This window comes from Bactrocera dorsalis, chromosome 4, assembly GCF_023373825.1.
Source record: "Bactrocera dorsalis isolate Fly_Bdor chromosome 4, ASM2337382v1, whole genome shotgun sequence".
Lineage (NCBI taxonomy): Eukaryota > Metazoa > Arthropoda > Insecta > Diptera > Tephritidae > Bactrocera > Bactrocera dorsalis.
In genome coordinates this window covers 25,320,561-25,341,040 of record NC_064306.1, presented here as the reverse complement: position 1 = coordinate 25,341,040, position 20,480 = coordinate 25,320,561, and the positions used below count along the sequence as shown (strand labels likewise).

At 36.3% G+C, this 20,480-nt stretch overlaps 1 protein-coding gene across 3 annotated transcripts in view; it reads right to left on the bottom strand.

Annotated features, from left to right (window-relative positions):
• Window positions 1-20,480, bottom strand: part of LOC105221880 (scoloptoxin SSD14) — a 48,074-nt gene that overhangs the window by 12,242 nt on the left and 15,352 nt on the right. The window contains exon 1 of one of the 3 annotated variants that reach the window (XM_049455986.1): window positions 14,758-15,044. The exons of the other annotated variants lie outside the window; for them this stretch is intronic. The gene's annotated coding sequence lies outside the window, so the exon portion shown is untranslated. Of the gene's footprint in view, window positions 1-14,757; window positions 15,045-20,480 lie in introns of those variants that run through there. 3 annotated transcript variants of the gene reach the window in all.

The following is a 20,480-nucleotide window of genomic DNA, read 5'->3' as shown; positions in this document are numbered from 1 at the left end:
TGAATGGTCAGCGGGTCAACAGACCCAGCCCACAGAATTCCGTTGAAAAACAACATGCAATTTATTAGAGTGGGTCACGTCGCATATTTGGGTCACGTGGTTTTTGCAACTGCAGGCGCCTCCTACCTTCCGCTTTATCCGACTAACGGTAGCACTTCCGACAGCACTTAATGCTTTTAGCGCGCGTAGTGCTTTGTTGTGTATTGGGCCGTTGCGAAAGTGCAAGGACCTGCAGTGCTACATGGACCGCCACAGATACATCTGTACGAGTATATGGTATATATGTATACATAGACATTGCCTTCGCAAGTGGCAGTAATTAAGTTAGAAAATCTTTATTGGAATACAGTATTCCTTGCAATTTGTAGCTGCCGCTAGGTGTGGGTTCGAAGTGCAAACCAGCAGATTTCATCAACAGATTGCGACTGAGGTTGTCGCATGCACGGCGCCCATATGTGGGTCAAATTGCAGAGGAAGTACCAGTGATTATATTATGACTGAGTGTCGGGACTCGGAAAACTGTTTGCATGTCGATTAACGGAAGCAATTACTGGATTGGAGCACAGACATGAAATGTTAAAATTGCGTCCATATTTAAATGACCGCCTTTTAAGTTTGTTAAAAAAATTGTTACAGCGTTTATAAAAAGTGGGTTAAAACTGCATAGTTCTAACGGGAACAAACAGGTTGCTTTAGTGGGCAGAGCATTTCCAGTAATATTGAATAACGCTCGACTGGCAATAAGTGTCATAAAAAATATAATAGCTTTTGGATTCTGTACACGGTGGTTCTTCTCTATCGTTGGTGACCGTTAATCTAACAAAAATTGAAGTGCTGAGATATCATATCTTCAGAAAATGACTGCCATGGTCCCGCATAATACAGAGAAAGCTTTCACTTCACAGAATTTTATTCGGTTAAAGCGCAATTCGAAGCACACTCTTTCTCCGACAAAACATACATACAGTACATATATGTATATTCACTGCTATGGTCCATATAAGATGAGGACTATTCTATCGAACCTTTTACAGTGTACTGAAATCGTTCAATATGTTAGATATCTTAACCAAATTAAGCTTACATCTTCGTTTGAGTATACTAAAAATTGATACTGAAAATTGAGGAAATCAGCGTTAGTTCCCATATCTACCATTTTGTGATTTTCGCTCATATTCCGTGGCATCTTGATTGCAGACGGTGTAATCGGACCATTGCCAGACTCAAAAACACTTGTTATTAATCGAAACACGCACACAAATATTCCATTAAACATAAAACTGCAATTTGATATCACGACTTGAATTAAGGAGGGACATCTGTGACTTGCAATTTGTTTTAAAGGGTTTATAACCTTTTATATACTGTTGGGTGAAACCATATTTAAAGAACAGTTTGACTATTTGCAAGCAATTCATTAAAGACTTCTATAATATGTTGTGAAAACCGGCAAGTCAGCTAACAACCACGCCCACTTCACAAATAACACAATTTTAAGTTCCACCTGATACTTTAATATATATTACTAAAAGTTGGACAGAGTCCTTTTCTTATAATAATGTACACCAGTGTCAAAAATGGAAAAATGTGTATATATATTTAATACAAAGACTTTCGACTTTATATCGCTTGTCGGACAATATGTGAGTTATATTCATGAAATTTAGACGTCCTAAGTTTCTAATAAAGGCACACTTTGTGTCTAAAATAGATAAAATCGGGTGAATATCTTTCCTAATGTACTTATATAATGTACTATAAGAATTCTCAAGCTTCTGGTTCACTTTGAACCATATATGTATGTATATGGGTAAAACAGTAAGTTTCTTAATGAAGATCTTTTTCTGGTAATAATTTACCGATAAGTCAAAAACGGATATAATCGGGTAAATACTACGCTTTATCCATAGGAGAATGAAGTGAACATATATCACTGAATATACTTTAGTTTACCGGGGAACGTTTAATTTCCATTACCGCCAGTTCGGTGAGATTTCTGAAGGTTTGCGCTCTGGAAGCTGCACTCTGGACCTGTAAATCTACTGCTACCTTAATGGCTGCAACCTCGGCTTGGAAAACACTGCAATAGTCAGGAATTTTGAATCTGTGGTTTATAGAGAGCTCCTGACAGTAAACTCTCCACCAATATTCCACACAAGCTTTGAGCCATCCATAAATCACTGCCCCTCTCCTCCAACGGCTTCCTCCCACCCCCATCTCTTTCGTCTTTATATGAGCACATAAGGAAAAGTTTGGTTTGGCGAATTCATGATCCAAGTGATCTGGCATCAAGTCAAAATGTGTAAGGATTTTCGAGTTTCAGACACGTGATCTTTTAGGAACCCAGATTATCTTAGTCTGGTAGCAACTTTCGAAACTACACACCTTCCAACGATCTGTATGGGCACTATGTGCAAGATGGCATTACGTGACATGGTTTTTTTTGGCAATGGCTCCTCTATTCGATATTCGTCCTTCATGAACGCTTCTTATCCAGGATGAGCTCTGGATATTTGTTTGTATCCGCTGGTTGCAGACGGATGTCTCCCATTTACGGTGCCACCGGGATCTTGTAGGTTCTAGTAAATACAACCATTTTATTTATGTTGATGCCGACGTCATTTCCGACTGCTCAATTCGTTACGACGCTAAGATACCTTTGCGCCAACTCATACACGATACTCAGAAGTTTTCCTTTGACTATAAGTGCTACATCATCTGCCTAGGCAATCACCCAGCAGCCACGATCCTCAAGACTTCATGCAGGTCGTTTACGATCAGAATGCACAGAATAGGAGAGAGAACTCCGTTTTAGACTTGCTTTAAAGTGTTGATGTCGGTCTGTATGAGGAAAACTTTAATGGAATTATGCGGATATGTTTTCTTTAAAGTAATGCGGTTTGGCGCAGAATATACATAGACGACATCTTGCTGTAATCCTCATATCCCTAACATACTGATTTCCGATACTCTGGTGGATGCTTTCTTCCTCATATAATAAATTTAGCATTTTTGGTTGTACCAAAATCACATATATTACATTTGTGGTTAACTTGAAAGTAAAAAGCTGAGAATTGAAATGCTGTAAGGAAACTAAGAATAATATACCACATACATATATTTGAAATCATCCCATTCATTCTTATTCTTATATTGACTGTAATATTTTATAGTTTTCAGTCAATTAATTATTTTTCCATCATCCAATAAACAAAAGTTTTGCCAATAGTTTTTACTAATAATAAATCTCGCAGTGACAGGCAATGCCTCCGTAAATGTTTCACTTCTCACAACACAGCATTATTTCCGTTCCGTTCAAGGTAAGCGATATTCAATACATATTTGAAATGTTGACGTCATAAAGAAAACATTAGCGCAATTATTGCTTGGTATATATGGTACTCTATGGCTTATGGATCCATAACGAAAATAGTTTTTGTAAATCACGCACATGAAACAGTCTTCTATATATTTAAAGGTGTGGCAACAAGTAGGCAATTAGAAGAAATAATGTTTTTGCTATGTACATACATATTTTATAATAATATATACATACGTACGTATAAATATAATATATGTCTACGTGTGTTTAATTGGAAATGATTATAAAACTAGCCTTTCAATGCAGTCTGTATTGTTTTAACTTCTCTGATCGTAAACAATTTAACAAAGCTTTCTTGACGATTAATCGTTTACTGACACGATCGTCGATCGAGAGTAAATTGCCACCTGTGCCTTTCTGCTTCAAATATTGACAGTTACTTGACACATGTTCGCATGCTGGCGCCCGTCAAGGGGTTAAAATGCAATAATAACGCTCTGATGAACTACATGATCATAAAGCCAACAACAACATATACAATTAAAAACAAGCAAATAAGCGCTTGCAATGACTACAAAAGTCCAAACTAGCCACCATAACAATTACAGCGACAGCTATTAATTGACACGAGCACAACCTGGCAGAAGCAGTTCGGTTAGGCATGGCGTCTTGCATGTCAATAATGAGTGGACAATATGGCAACGTTGAATGCGTTTATGCTGCGCTTATGCTTTTGAAAGTGGTCGAGTGATGTGTTGCAAGCACTGTACTACACAGCACTTACAGTTGTTTTGCGATTGTCTCATTCAACAGGCATTTATGCCTAAACATATACGGTGGCTCGCGCAGTAACGGATTTGAGCAGTGTATCACCTGTTCTTTGTTTCCCGCTTTTTAATTTCTTTTCACTCGCCGTATATGCTGTTAATGCAATAAAAATTCAATGTTCAATTTGGCAGCGCTCCAAATGAGCAGTGAAATATGCAAATGAAGCGACAACTTTTTACTTTTGTTGTAAGTTACTGAACACATTATATAGTTATTATTAAAGCAATTCGTATATGCGAAGAGTTGTGGACGTGACATGTGCCTCCTTGCCACCAACTGCCACCCATTGCTATAAATCATCACTGTTTAAATATTTTTATTCAAATTGCTGTAAGCAGCGAATAAGCTTTTATTGATTGGTCATAGAAGTTAGGCGCAACAAACTTCAGTTAATTTCTTTAGCAAGCAAAAAAGTATTTTTTGCTTCCTAAACCCTCTGAAACTTTCCCTGCTTTACTATCGCCAAAGTTTGATTTAAAACTAAACTTATTAGCTTTTATCGAGGTCCAATGAAAAGAAATTAAAAAATAAATGTTTCTAACGCGCAATGTACTGTTGAGTTATTCGTGTCACTTCCTACTATGAAAGTATGACTGCAAATATATATACATACATAATTATATATAATACTTTTCACTCAAGAATTTGTAAAAAAGAGTTCGATAATTTCTCAATGGATAATACAGGTACGTATACGTATATATATAATTTTTCCATGTAAATGGGAAATTTCATATCTAAAACTTTTTGAACATGGTACATACATATATAAAAGGTGATCCAAGTAGATGTACATTTTTACAGATCACGAGTGAGTCGTGTTAGGCTGTCATGTTGGTTTTGAACAACGTTTATAAATCGTTCAGCTTTATTAGAAAATTCTGTAAAGAATGTGTTCTCAACTTATGGTCAACATATTCGGCCTACTGAGAGTACATTTGCATTACCATCACTCATCTTGAGACACAGGATTCATTATTGGATAATATTCTACCGAATAGGCCACGTCCAGCACGCAGTGATGAAAATAAAGCAGCCGTAGCAATCAGGCACGTAGCCAGGGGGGGGGGCTAGAGGGCTGAAGCCCCCCCCGAAATAAGGAAATTTTTTAAATAAATCGCAAATAAAAAAGATTTATCACTGACTGAATCTTTTGAAACTCTTATACACAACTCAGCTCAAACCTATAACAGTCGTACGCAACTACCCTAGACGGTGACTGAAAACTTATCAAAAGTTATACTTAAGCGGTGTACAGATCTCCATCTTGATATGGCGAAGTTGGTTGGCCAGGGATATGACGGAGCAGCAAACATATCAGGGCATTTAAGTGGAGTGCAAACCAGGATAAGACAACTGTATCCAAAAGCATGATATGTTCATTGCGCTAGTCACCGATTGAACCTTCCGCTTTGTAATACTATGTCATTACCTCCAATACGGAACTGCCTTGGTATTATCAATGAAATAGCAAATTTATTTAGAAACCATTCAAATGCAAACACATCTTTCCAGGACGTTATACAGAAGCACACACCAGAAAGCAAAAAAAGACGACTTGTTCGCCTTTGTGAAACAAGGTTTATAGAAAGGCATGAAAGCATTATAAGCTTTGTGGAGCTTTTCAAATTCATTGTACTAAGTTTGGAAATAATTTCGAGTAAGACATGGTCCATTTCGTCTAAAGCATCAGCCTTCTTAGCAGCGGTAGAGAAAAGCGATTTTTTGCTTAGTCTATTCGTCTGTGAGCAATTGTTTAGCTTAACGCTGCCACTGTCTGTGCAACTCCAAGAAAAATCTATGGATTTTGTATCAGCAATGAACCGAGCTAAAGAATTAATAAGAACTCTGCACCAGATAAGAGAAACAGCAGATGGTTTTTTCAACGATATTTTCCAAACAGCATCACAAATGCCTAAAGATAGACATAGATCTTGTAGTGCACTACTCGTGCTAATCCACCTTGCACAACCCCTGAAAGCCACTTCAGAGTTACAATATTTATTCCATGCGTTGATGCTCTGATTCAAAACATGACAGAACGTTTATTAGTGAATGAGGATATACTCTCGTCATTTCAAATTCTACTCCCAGGTTTTGCTGCAATTGATAATGCCGAAGAATTAAAAAATTTAACTATTTACTTCGAGGAGCAAATATCAATGACAGCATTAAAATCAGAGTATCGATTGTGGTGTGCCAGCTTATCAACAATAGATCCAACCATAGAAGTGTTGAAATTACTGCAACATTGCGATGCAACGTATTTTAAAAATATTCACTACCTGCTTACAATTTTACCAACTCTTCCAGGGACGACCGCTTCTTTCGAAAGAACTTCTTCAACCTTAAAAAGAATAAAAACTTTACCACGCAGTGTGATGGGCAATGAGCGGCTGAGTGCACTTGCTGTTATTGCAGTGCACTGGGATATTAAAATAGATCCAGATGAAGTAATTAATGATATGGCAAACAAGAAGAAAAGAAAAATATTACTTATTTAAGTTACAACTACCAAATAATTTAAGTAATATGTATATGAATTTATATTGTTTTTTTTTAATAAACAGAAAATTTAAAGTTTATATATGTTTTTACTTCAGCCCCCCCCGAAATGAAAAGCTGGCTACGGGCCTGCCGTAGCTGAGAGTGTACACGAAGACAGTGGAGGTTCGATTCGGCGCCGTTCATTGCAACGGCGCATTTTACGTCGAGTTCATAAATTGAAACCGTACAAAATACTGCTTGTGCAAGCAGTGGAGCGACTGGACCTTCCCATCCAAATCGCTTCGCTCTCTCGGCTCTTGAAAAGTTCAACGAAGATACGACGTTTTCGAGCAAAATTTAGTTCGGCGTTGAGGTCCATTTCTGGTTCAATGGGTATGTAAACAAGCAAAATTGTCGCGTTTGGTACAAAGGGGAATCTGAGCTGCCATTTCATCCAGTGAAAACAAAGGTAGTATGATGCCAGTGAGATCGTAATCGTCTAAGTAATCGTTATCACGTCATGATGAACAACTGACTCAAATTGAAGCTCGTGATCTCGTCGACATTTGGTTTCAACAAGACGGCGCTACTATCCACGCATCGCATCAGTCAATGGATTTATTAACAGAACACTTCGATGAGCAGATAGTTTCACGTTTTGGGACGGTCGATTGACCAGTCTTAAGTCTATACGTTCAATCTCGGTTCGATTCAGGCTTTGGAGAAATTTTATTTTGTGTTGTAGTCAAGAGGTGTAGGGGTCAAACCAAAACGAGTTAATAAAACAACAAAAATGGCTATATGTGATGGAAAATTTGTGAACTCAAATTCGTAATCAGAACACCTCAAATATTTGAAGCTGTGGACCCTAGAGGAACACAAGCAACACAGGGCATACCACAGAATTATTTTAAGGCAGTGCTGTTGGTGGACAGACCGAAAAGCTGCAATATTAGACAAAAGGGGCTTAGCAACATTGTAGAGGTCATCACAGGACTCCTAGACTTAAGATCCACCGTTCAGAAAACGGGAAAAGTGGATTCGGCGGAATGCTGGGATTGCGCGGAGAATGATGAGAAGCTGATATGTAAATGCCTAGCCTTCAACCGGATGAGAAGGGATATTTTCCACGCCTCCCAATACACTAACTTAAGAGACATTGGGGTGGAAAAGAATCAGGTCTTTTACCAAATCTACAGAGTTGTTGGATAAGGTTTAAATTGGTTACCTACCGGAGATACAATGGGCCTAAAGTTGGCCTAAGTGCGGCTGCCTGCGGTCGGGCGCCTATCCGCCTCCCTTTTAAATTGAGTTGTTTCAACCGAATAGAAATGATAAGGTTATATGTTAAATCTTTGGATAATGAATATTTTTTTAATAAAATAAAGTTAGTAATCATCAAATCCTATAACGTTTGTTTTTAAAGCCATATTCTAGAGTAGAAGGCTCCCACTAATAGCATATATTTTGTCCGGGGTTTTTACTAGATGAACTTTGCTTTGTCTTATATGAACGAACCTTTTGTAGTTTAGTAGCACACTGCTTTATTGGAATTATATGCAAGCTTAAAAAGTTTTATAGATTACTTTTTTTATATAAATAACAATGTAATTTGATTTTAAAGAGTTGCTATTTATGCAAAAATAAAAACCAAAAATACTATAGTAAAATGCACGTGACACAGGAAAACATCAGCCGTGAATGAAGCAATTATCTGCTCATGGTTTTAAGGTTATGAAGTGCTTCACGGAAAAACTTAACCCCAATTAACAAAATTGTGTAAAAGAATCTACTGAAGACAGTTGAAATGCTTTACGGCAAAAGTAACCTTAATTGGACACTTCAAGAAGACAATGAACCAAAACATGGGTGCATACTCTGTTTTTAATGGCTCGCACAACAATATCAAGAAAACATTTAGCAACAAGAAAATGTCTAATGTCTCAGTGTGAAATGTTCGAATCAAATTTACTATATTCTAATAAGAAAAGTAATAATTCCTCTTTTATAACCTTATATTTCATTTCATATATTTCCATTGCTAAAAATATTAGTCACAAATTTTTTGTTGATTCATTATAGATATTACATTTCGGAAAAAATAACATCTGCTGATCTGGAGTATAAATTATTTTCATTGCAGCATGTAATTTATAGTTTCATATTGATAAGTGTAGCCACTGCAGTGTATCATATTTCATAATCACGAACGTATGTGCAATTAGTTCCATTTCCCACATGTAATTTCCAGAATAAATCAACAAACTACTCGCCTTTGATTTCGCGCAATTAAAACAATTAATCCATCAGCTCGACTGCTCAACTGTCCTACCTCAATTCACAACTCGTAACTCGATAACGACGCCGTCAGTGAACTTGCGTCGCGGCGGCACATCTGAGCGATAAAATACGAGTGCATACAAGGCACGAATATCACGCTCGTTTCGTTGAAATTTCACAGACAACATGATATTTAACGATTAAGTAAATATTATTGAAATTTTCACATATGATTTGCCTATTATCCGATAACATGCAACAATTCAGACATTACCAATTTGCCAATTTTACAATTTTCGCGAGTGTGCGAGTATGTATATGTGTGCGTAGGTATGTATCCAAGAGCGCCATTAATTGCACTTTTATTGCTCAACTCAATTTTAGCATATATTCCATGTTGAGTGTGCATGTGAGCACACACTTGCATATCACACACATTTATACACATTCAACTACATACACATGCAGCCGTATTGTTGCAAATGCGTCTATTTAATGAGCAAGAATTTCAATGACTTGCGCTATTTATGCCACCGTTTTTATTAGTGCTAGCAATGGCTTTTGTCTAAACTCTTGCGATGTGAACTTTTGAGACTTTATTAATTGGGTTGCACTTTTACACTTAAGTGTACAAAAGTGCATAGAAACACTTTGTGTGCCTGTGTGTGCGCAAATGCCTCGCATTCGCATTATTGTTGCAAATTCACATTAAAGAACGGAACTGTGGCTGTATATCACGCAGCCCCACGCCTGTCACACAATGAGGTCAGAGTTTTTAAAACATCGAAATTAAATACAATTTGTAAACGTACATATTATGTATAAATGTACATATGTATACATGTACCATATTCGCGGAGTAATGTGTGATAAATTTATCGGCGACGTGATAAATTACTTTTTGCAAAACACTTTTTTGCTTTTGTTCGGAAACTCGTCTAGATATAATCTTCTATTTTGCAAACTAAAGGGTGATTTTTTAAGAGCTTGATAACTTTTTTTAAAAAAAAAACGCATAAAATTTGCAAAATCTCATCGGTTCTTTATTTGAAACGTTAGATTGGTTCATGACATTTACTTTTTGAAGATAATTTCATTTAAATGTTGACCGCGGCTGCGTCTTAGGTGGTCCATTCGGAAAGTCCAATTTTGGGCAACTTTTTCGAGCATTTCGGCCGGAATAGCCCGAATTTCTTCGGAAATGTTGTCTTCCAAAGCTGGAATAGTTGCTGGCTTATTTCTGTAGACTTTAGACTTGACGTAGCCCCACAAAAAATAGCCTAAAGGCGTTAAATCGCATGATCTTGGTGGCCAACTTACGGGTCCATTTCTTGAGATGAATTGTTGTCCGAAGTTTTCCCTCAAAATGGCCATAGAATCGCGAGCTGTGTGGCATGTAGCGCCATCTTGTTGAAACCACATGTCAACCAAGTTCAGTTCTTCCATTTTTGGCAACAAAAAGTTTGTTAGCATCGAACGATAGCGATCGCCATTCACCGTAACGTTGCGTCCAACAGCATCTTTGAAAAAATACGGTCCAATGATTCCACCAGCGTACAAACCACACCAAACAGTGCATTTTTCGGGATGCATGGGCAGTTCTTGAACGGCTTCTGGTTGCTCTTCACCCCAAATGCGGCAATTTTGCTTATTTACGTAGCAATTCAACCAGAAATGAGCCTCATCGCTGAACAAAATTTGTCGATAAAAAAGCGGATTTTCACATTTCGAACCGAACACTGATTTTGGTAATAAAATTCAATGATTTGCAAGCGTTGCTCGTTAGTAAGTCTATTCATGATGAAATGTCAAAGCATACTGAGCATCTTTCTCTTTGACACCATGTCTGCAATCCCACGTGATCTGTCAAATACTAATGCATGAAAGTCCTAACCTCAAAAAAATCACCCGTTACTTGCACCCGCTTTTCCTTTTTCGGTGTTGAAGGTTGAATACCGAAATTATTCATTTTCGTTCAGAAGTTCTAATTAAATATGCACAGTTGTCAAGTTCAAGTTGATTTCGAACGGAAAGATGATGCAGAGTGATGTAGTTTGATAGTTCAAATGACAAAAAAAAGTTTACGAAACTCATGGACTACTGTGATCAAATTGAAAGGTGAATTTTGTCCATTACATCTTCTTCAAAGTAATCCCCTCCCGCTGCAATACACTTGTGCCAACGAATTTTCCAGTCATCATAGCACTTGGAAAAATCCACTTCGGCTGCATTTAACTTATAACCCGCTTTTTTCCATTAATTGAGTCAATTAGCAAATTGATGTACATATAATTTTTATTTAAGGGATTACATGAAGGTTTTCACGGTTTCGAAAACAGAATTGTATTGTTTTATTTTATTCTACATATAATAACTCTAGAATATTTTCGTAACTGATGATCTGAGATCTTATGTTATCCGAGTAATAGTTTTGGAGATACAAGAAAAGTTGCCAGTTCGGCTCAGCTATATAGTCACACTCATTATACGCGTTGTTCTCGAAACTGTGTTTCAAAACCTGTTGTCAAGATTTCTGGCGAACCGAAAATTTGCCAAAGGTCTTCGAGCTATAATTTACAAGGTCAACTAGAACTCATTAAAAAAAAAAACATTGAGAAATTTTCATTTTTATTTTTTTTAACAACGTCTGTCAAAAATATAATTTTCACTTTTTTTGTTTTTTCTTCATTCAACATCTAGTTTCTGATCTTAATTAAAACACTGTTTTTTTCATTTGGTGATTCTGAAACAAGTTCTATTGTGAAAGTTTAGCCACCTTTTTCCTAAGGGACTGCCGAAAATTACGTCATAATGCCGAGTTTCGAATATCTTCCTTTGAAAAAATTTTTGTAAAATATGTGTCTTTAGATAATAAAAAGTTTGAATAAAATAATTACTCTTTATGCGAAAATATTACACCTTAAATCAATCAATAATTTTAAAAACCTCTTAATTGAGTAAATTAACTTTATATTCATTATCTACAGCAAGTCTGGAAATTAAATTTAAAGGCGTTTCTTAAGTACATTTTAACCAGTTTAGATTTATTTTTAAGTAATTATAATGAAAACTTGAATCGTACTTGAAAATACGATCACTACTGAATTTATGTTGAATCGATGACAATAAAGGCAATGATCATAAGACTTAGGCATCCCATTAACTATGCCAATTAGAGAATTTATGGACAATACACATTTAAATTAAAATTCGTCTATAAACGCGGTGTCTACGCCAGTCCAGTCCAGTCATTATAGTAAGTTCACCTCAGAATTCGATATACCCATTTACAGTCTAGTATTTACAGACATATAAATGGGTATATCGAATTCCGAGATTCTTAACTAATTTAAGCTTAAATGACTGGACTAAATAGAAGAAGAAGACTCCATTAAATGACCGTAAATTTGGATTTATAATTAATTAAAAAAATGTATTGGCTTTATACAACTTCTTAATTGAGTCAATTTATGTGCGTTTGTGTATACAATTTGCAAATATATTATATTATAAATTATTTTCTCTTGTGACAAATATCAGATATATTATTTAAAACTGTTGTATTTTTAATTCGATTATCTGTAATCAATTAAATTGCTCGACTAATGATATTTTAATACTTTTTAATAATTTTTTCCAGTGTACAAAAAAATCATATCCAATTGCTGATTTAATTCAACAGATTATTTCAATTTATTGTTGGCATCATAAAAAAGACATTTCATTTACCTTTTGGACGGAATGTGGAAGGGTGGCAGTGGAGGAAACACATTCGCACACACATACTTCAGCAAGCTTTGGATCAACTGAAAAAATTGATGTGGCAGATAATTTTAATGTATTTGATATTAGCGACCTTCATAACGGCACGGATAGGAAGCCCGAACGCCATTCGTTTGCTTGCACAGTGAGCCAGCTGTGGCCAAAAGTGGTTAAAATTAAATTTATCGACGTGCATTTTAATGCAATTTAAAATGATCTCTGAATTTTGTTGAAAATATATAGACTCTATGAACCACTCAGTATACCCGAAAGAAAAGCTGTCTCTAATAACTAAGAACCTCCCTTCCAAGTTTTCTTAGTTTCAAATCATTTTCGAACGTCTGTCGAACATTTTTCGTGCCGGATATACAAAGACTATTATGTACAATATATTGTACAATAATATTTTTAATAAGATTAACATGTAGCTGATAACCGCATACAGGTAAGGGTCTCTAAAACTTCGAAAATGTTGGCTTAATTTTTAATAGCTGCCACTGTCGATAATGTTCCATATTTTTGATCATTTTTTACTGTCTTATTAAATTCTATAATACCTTTAGAATATTGTCCTCGATTTTTCCAGTTGATCCGAGTAATAGTTTTGGAGATACAGCCTTGAGTACTTGAGCCCTCGAGACTAGCTAGGCTAAGTCTTTAAACGCTTTTTTTTTTAAACTGCGTTTTTGAAATCGATTGTCAAGATTCCTCGAAAACTACTCCACCGATATTCATGAAATTTTACACAAGTCCTTGAAGTACAATTCTTAAACGAACCGAAGGATGTTTTTTCGATTACAACTATTAAAAAATTAATCGCAAAATGTTCACTGAAATTTTCGTTTTTTTGTAAAAATGTTTGCCAAAAATGCAATTTTCAGTTTTTTTCCTCCGTCCAAGTTGTAAGTTAAGCTTTTTACTGAAACACGTATTTTTTCATTTTAGATGATCCTGTAAAGAATTTTTCTGCCAAAGCGGGCGCAATGACCAAAAATTCTGAATTTCTTTGTCACTACTGTATGTTTGTAATAATAATATTTAATGTTTTATATGAGAAAAAATTCGTTGAAAAAATTTTTTTATCCGAGGAAACCCCTTAAAGGATTGTTTTTTACTTTTCAGAACGCCAAAATGAACTGCACAGATTTAAAACGAATATTTTGTTACTGTTATTGTGTATAGTACAGTTGGATCTGTATAATGTTATATAAATTATGTTACATTTAAAAAAAAATAATAATTTTTATTAATCTCCAAGCGTACGGTTGATGAAATATTCGTACGAATCAGCGGAATAAGTTTAGTATTTAAATTTGTAATCGCATGCTGAAATTTCTCCACTTTCAAAGTGGAAATAAGAATAAATGCTGCTCGTTTTGAGAATGGCCTGTTAAGTGTGGCCCGTGATCTTCATGAACTGATTAACATAATTTCATGAGGATTTCTTGTCGCGATTTATATGGATGGATGCCACTAAACTTGTGCAGATGTGTGTCCACCCACGCACACCCCACTATCACTTACGTCAGAGTATCTACATTGAGTGTTATTCAAAGTTACGCGAATCATCGCACTTGCTGTAGCTCCCCGCTGCAAGTCTAATCACAACAACAAAAGAAGCTGCTATCAATCAGGCTTCATACACTTGTGATTACACGTACATAAATATGCTAAGCGTTGGTGATATATTTAAATTGTGTTTTTGTAATTATTAAACAAACTTTGAGGTGCATATGGTCTGTTGTGGTGGGCGAACGCGTCTCGGCTGCGATTGTGCCGGTTCAACAAGTGCTCATACACATTCAAACACTACTTATGAATACACTGCGCCTACAACACACACACACATGCACATTGAGGTGTAGGTAGTTGATGTTCTTGTGCCATAGATACGCGCGCGTTTAAAAATACATTATTTGTGTCTTACTGATGCTGTTACATGGCCAAGTAGCAGTCGAACACACATTTGAACAAACAGTAGGCACATAAAAGTTCACTAAATAGACGCACACATACACACATATGGACCGTGGACACAAACATAAGGTGATATTTGACAGATTAAATGAAACACGCACAGACACAAACGTTTGATAAATGCAGAATGTCGAAGCAGCCGCTGGAACTGCGAGTTTACGTCCAAATTGCAGAGGTGTATTGAGGCGACGACGCCTGCGTTAGGCCCACGTACGCGCGTCTAGGCTAGGTGACTTGTCAGAGTCACCGGATAGAACGACTGACTGCCAAACGGACTGTAGCGTACGACCGAATCTAATTTATATTGAATGTAATTGTCGCTTTTCGGTGGAGTGGATGGCTGGATTTGCGCGCGTCTGTCACCAATGCTGGTTGATGGTCAACTGAATTAAGCATGGGACGTTGCAGAGCTGGAGACTCGCTTGTCAGCGCCACACCCACACACAAGCGTATTAAAGCATAATGTCTGCATGTACGTATGTAGCTCTGAACAAGTAGATATGTAAATGCCAGCGCTCGAGCGGCAGCAGACGCGTACGCGTGCCGCTTTATTCGAAAGTGTGTGTGTGTATGTACATATATGTACGTGTGTGCGTGTGAGTGTCAGTGCGTGTGCGGAAATCGCAAAATAGAAGAAATTGTGCGGACATTGCCGAGTTGCGTTGCGCGGCTGTGGTTCTGGCGCAATGAATTGGCGCGCTAACAGCACAGTTGGGTGGTAGACAGCCCGGCAGGCCGACAGTTTATTATCACTTGTGGATACTTAACTCAGACGCGGCTGTTTTGTGCCGCCTGTTTTACTTGGCGCTGTGATGGTGTGCGAAAAACGTTGCGATTCGCTGATGACAGTGACACAATTATCACAATTGCACTTAAAGCTCCACTGACTTACATACTAGTAATCCACTAAATAATATACATACATATGCACACACATACATAGATATATGTATATACATATGTATATACAATTATGTATGCATTGGTTTGTCGGTTAATGTTGCATGTGGCATAGAGATTATTTCAAATGTGCGCACATAAGTATTTAGATATATATAAAAAATCAGCATTGCAGATGAGGCTCACTGCCATAAAAGCGCGCCGAATTCGAGTTTTTTTCGTCGTTATAGCGTCGCAAACATGGAGCAAAATAAAGAGAAAATACGGCATATTTTACAGTACTACTACGATAAAGGCAAAAATGCATCTCAAGCCGTCAATAAAATTTGTGCAGTTTATGGACCCGATACAGTTTCCATTTCCACCGCACAACGATGGTTTCAACGTTTTCGTTCTGGTGTAGAGGTGGTCGAAGATGCGCCACGCTCCGGAAGGCCTGTCGTCGAAAATTGCGATAAAATCGCTGAATTGGTCAAAAGAGACCGGCATAGTAGAAAAAAAAATAAATAAAAAATAAAAGAAATAAAATAAAAAAAATAAAATTCATTAAAAATACCGCAAGACTTTTTTGACAACCCAATGTGGAATGTAGTTAATCTTTACGTGCATAATATTTTCCAACAAAATTGCAATTATGCGAGACTTTTCCGAGGGCTGCTCTATATATCTCTGGCCTAATAATGAAAATAGGAATATTTATCAACGAAAATGGTTTTATTGTTTTTCAAAATATTCTCTATCATGATTTATACACTTTTGCATGCGCTCAAACCAATTTTCGAAGCACTTTTTCCACTCCGATTGAGACACCTCCAAAACATGGTTTTTGAATGCTTCAACAGCATCTTCTGGCGACGAAAATCGTTGATCACGCATTATTTTCTTGATGTGTGGGAATAAAAAGAAATTATTGGGTGCCAAGTCAAAGCTGTACGGCGAATGACCCATCAATTCGACGTTTTGGTCGGCCAAAAAGGCGCTGGTTTGAGCCGATATGTGAGAGCTCGCATTGTCATGGTGCACAATGATTCGTCTTCTCTTGTTCGTTTTTCAAATTTCTCCGAAGACTTTAGGCAAACAAATGGTTGTGTACCACTCAGAATTGTCCATCCTCCGTTGCTCAAGCTGAAAATGCGCCACATGAGCAGTTTCGCCGAAGAAACAGGCGACCATTTGCTTCGAAGTGCTTCTTCCACGAACAACTTTCGTTGGATTTGGCTCGTCTTGGAAGACCCACACGGTCGATTGCTGTTTTGTTTCGGGCTCATACGCATAGATCCATGATTCGTCACCTGTGACGATCTTATAAACGTCTTTTGAAGCACCGCGATCATATTTTTTCATCATTTCTTTACACCAATCCACACGAGCCTTTTTTTGAGCGATTGTCAAATTGTGCGGGATCCAACGAGAACAAACCTTTTTTACGGCCAGGTGTTCATGCAATATCGAATGTCTGCTGATGGGAGAAATGCATAGGCATGCCTCTATCTGAAGGTACGGCATCGAATGTTTCTGGCACAACGGCTGTTTTTGGACGACCTTCACGGAATTCGTCTTTGAGCGAGCGAGTTCACGTTCACGAGTTAATTCCATTTTTTGGCCGAGATGAATTTTTTAATTCCCTGTAAATAAAACAATTCACGATTAAATGACAAAACGTTCTCAGTGATGTTGTGCTAAAAAGTGTCAAACTTTCCAATGGAAATGTCAGATTGCACCTGGAAACACTTAGTGTTGCCTACGCCAGAGGTATATACAGTAGGCAGAAAAAGTAAGTTATCAAAGTGAAATATAAATCAGCGATGTGAGTAAAATTTAAAAGTTTAAATATTTCAAACTAAGTATTATTTTTTTATTGAGACCATATTTCAAAGTATCTAATTAAAGTCATTTTAAAACAAAAGAGAAGTTCATTGCTTTTATAAAAGGAAAACATACACACATACGGTAAATTGCATGTAGAAAAAATAAGTTATCAAATTGTTTAATATCTACAATGTCCATAATTAAGTCTTGCGAGTTGACCCAATCGTTATTTCATGAAGTTGGCAAGCTTCAAACAATAATTTTGAGGAAAATTATTCCAAATGTTATAGATGCAGTTCTTCAAATCAACCAGGCTTTAGGGGTTCTCCTCAGTTATACGCATCGTAAGGACTGCCCAACCTTTTTCAATTGATAACAAGTCAAGGCTTTGAGGAGGCCATTTCAATACACTCACATTTTCATTTTGTAGATGTTCTGTGATGATTTTTGCAGTATGAATAGGCGCGTTGTCCTGTTGAAGAAGGATATCCGGCTCAATTAATCAGTGACCTTCGGGGATGGCGTGCTCCTTTAAAATATTTAAATAAATTTCAGCAGTAACTTTTCCTTCCAGGATTACAATATTGCCCAAACAATTAAGCCTTTTTACAACGACTTAACTGTGGGTAGAATGCACTTGTATAATAGTTCTTGTACGGGTGAGCACCAAACGTAAACCATACAGTGAGAATAACGAAGACAAATCATCGATTCATCAGTCCACAGCACTTTATGCCAATAATTTTAAGATTTTAATATGTGCTCTTTAAAAAATGCTTGTCATTTTTTTTATTTGCCTCATTTAGGTAGAGTAACTTTCTTGCAACGCGGCTGTGAATATTGGTTTGGTGCAATCTGTTACGGACAGTGTGCACTGAGGGGCATTCATGCTTTTTTTTATAAGCTGTGTGCAAAATTTTGAACTAATTTGAAGGGATCAGAATTGGAAAATCGTTTGTAAACTCTCCCGTTGTAATTTTTGGCGCCCTTGCTTCTTCTTCCTGATGACGCGATTTTCTTTGTAGTAGCCGGCAATAACTTTCCGTATTGCGACCTTGCTATTATTAAATTTTTTAGTAATATAACGCTGCATGTGATCATCCTTATGCAAATTAATTATGGTTGAACATTCCTCATTCGTTAATTGTTTAAAATTCACCATTTTCAGATTTTTTTTTTAATTTACCGTAAAAATCGCCTTAATATTTCAAAAAATTAAATTAAAAAAAAAAAACGAAAAGTTTAGTTACCAATTCAATTTCAAAATTTATAAAATTAACAATTCTTGCTCATTTAATGCGTTTTTGTAAATTATTTTCAAGTTTTAATATGACAAACACTAATTACTGCACCTAATCACTTACTTTTTCCACGCTTTGTCACTCAGCATTTTTATAGAAGGCTACGAAAATTTCTTACCAGATAAGCGATTGCCACTAAAATCATCAATTGCGGTACTTTGAAAACGGTACTTTCCAAATATATACAAAAAATATTATTTTCAATTAAGCGAAAAAGTGTAGAGGGCTTAAAACAGCGCTGGCTGTTTTGATAACTTATTTTTTCTACCTACTGTATATATAGCAGCCTACGTATAGTGGCAATTTTTCGCAAATCACAGTCTGCTGTTTACTCGTATCTAACAATTTGATTTCTTCGCTGTAAAATGAAAAATATAAGTACATTTAAATATAATTAGTATTATTTGATTATTCTAAAATTAATATATTAAATGTTTTTGGAAACCATGAAGAACAACTGACTTATTATAATATTGCCACTGATCGCCTATTTAACCTATGTTGCCATTTGCCTTTATTATATAAATGCCACATTAAATGAATACCCTTAATAAGTCCTTGACCAACGATTTTAGAAAAGTAAAATCATGGAAAATTTTTACAGTCATGATTAGGGTTCTGCGCCACCTCCCCCTCAGGTACTTTACTGAAAATATTTGGAAGGTGTAAAGGTTTAATAAAAATCGAACTTAGATATATCTAAACCTACTGACGACTGCGTAGTTTTACTTGATGAAAATCACCTTTTGCGTTTCAAAAGTATTTCGCATGTACTGAGAAGTGACGATGTTGCCAAATTACCAGAAATCGGTACATTCAACTATCCGTGGAAGTGATAGGTAGGGCGAAACATCTACGAACTCAGCGAAACATCTACGAACTTGTGTGATCAAGTTAGGAATGAAATGGTATGGTATGGAATAGTTGAACGATATTTCCTGACAAACTTTAACATTCTGGGGCAAAATATTTGTTACTCATATTATAATATATGTATGTATACTCAATAAATTGAATACATTTTCAGATAATTTAAAGGATTTTAGTGAGGAACAGAGGGAGCGGTTCAACTATACCCTAAAACTAATGGAAGAAATGTATCAAAGTTGATGCGATTGTCCCGTTATGGTTGGTCCTTGACAAAAGTATTGTGAACAATTAACAAAAGTATAAAGTTAAATCTCATAAAAAGCTTTTAATAGAGATGTAACTAACTTTTTCGAATTTTGTCGAACTTACCAAATTTGGAAAAATGAAATCGTTCAGACAGGTCTCAGTATATGTGATTACACCTAAAAGTGGGCGGTGCCACATCCATCGTACAATTTTGACCCCTCTTTTACCATCTCTAGTGTAATTACTTACTGATTTATTGCGTTTTTAGTAGCTTTTAACAGTTCCGCTACATGGGGAGTGAGCGGGGTTATTATCTGATTTCTTCAATTTCCACGCTGTTAGTAGGAGTTCTTATAACATTTACGATAGGTGAATTTGGTTGTTGTAGCTTTATTGGCTTAAGAGATATGTGCATTAAACTTTTTAGAAGACGGAGCCACCCCCACTTTTTCAAAATTCTTTGTGCCAAATTGCAGTTAAATATCTTAATTAAATTCTCACTTAAGGCACTTTGTAAGTTTTCCTTAAACAGCATGCCGTGGTTGTTTATATGAATATTTACGATCAGAGCACGGTATTTATATATGTTGAAACATTTATTTTCGGTCCCTCCTCAGCAATTATTGCTACCATATGTATACTACGTTAACAATATTATACACGTCATATATAATATTAATAATTGTGTTTGTTTGTAT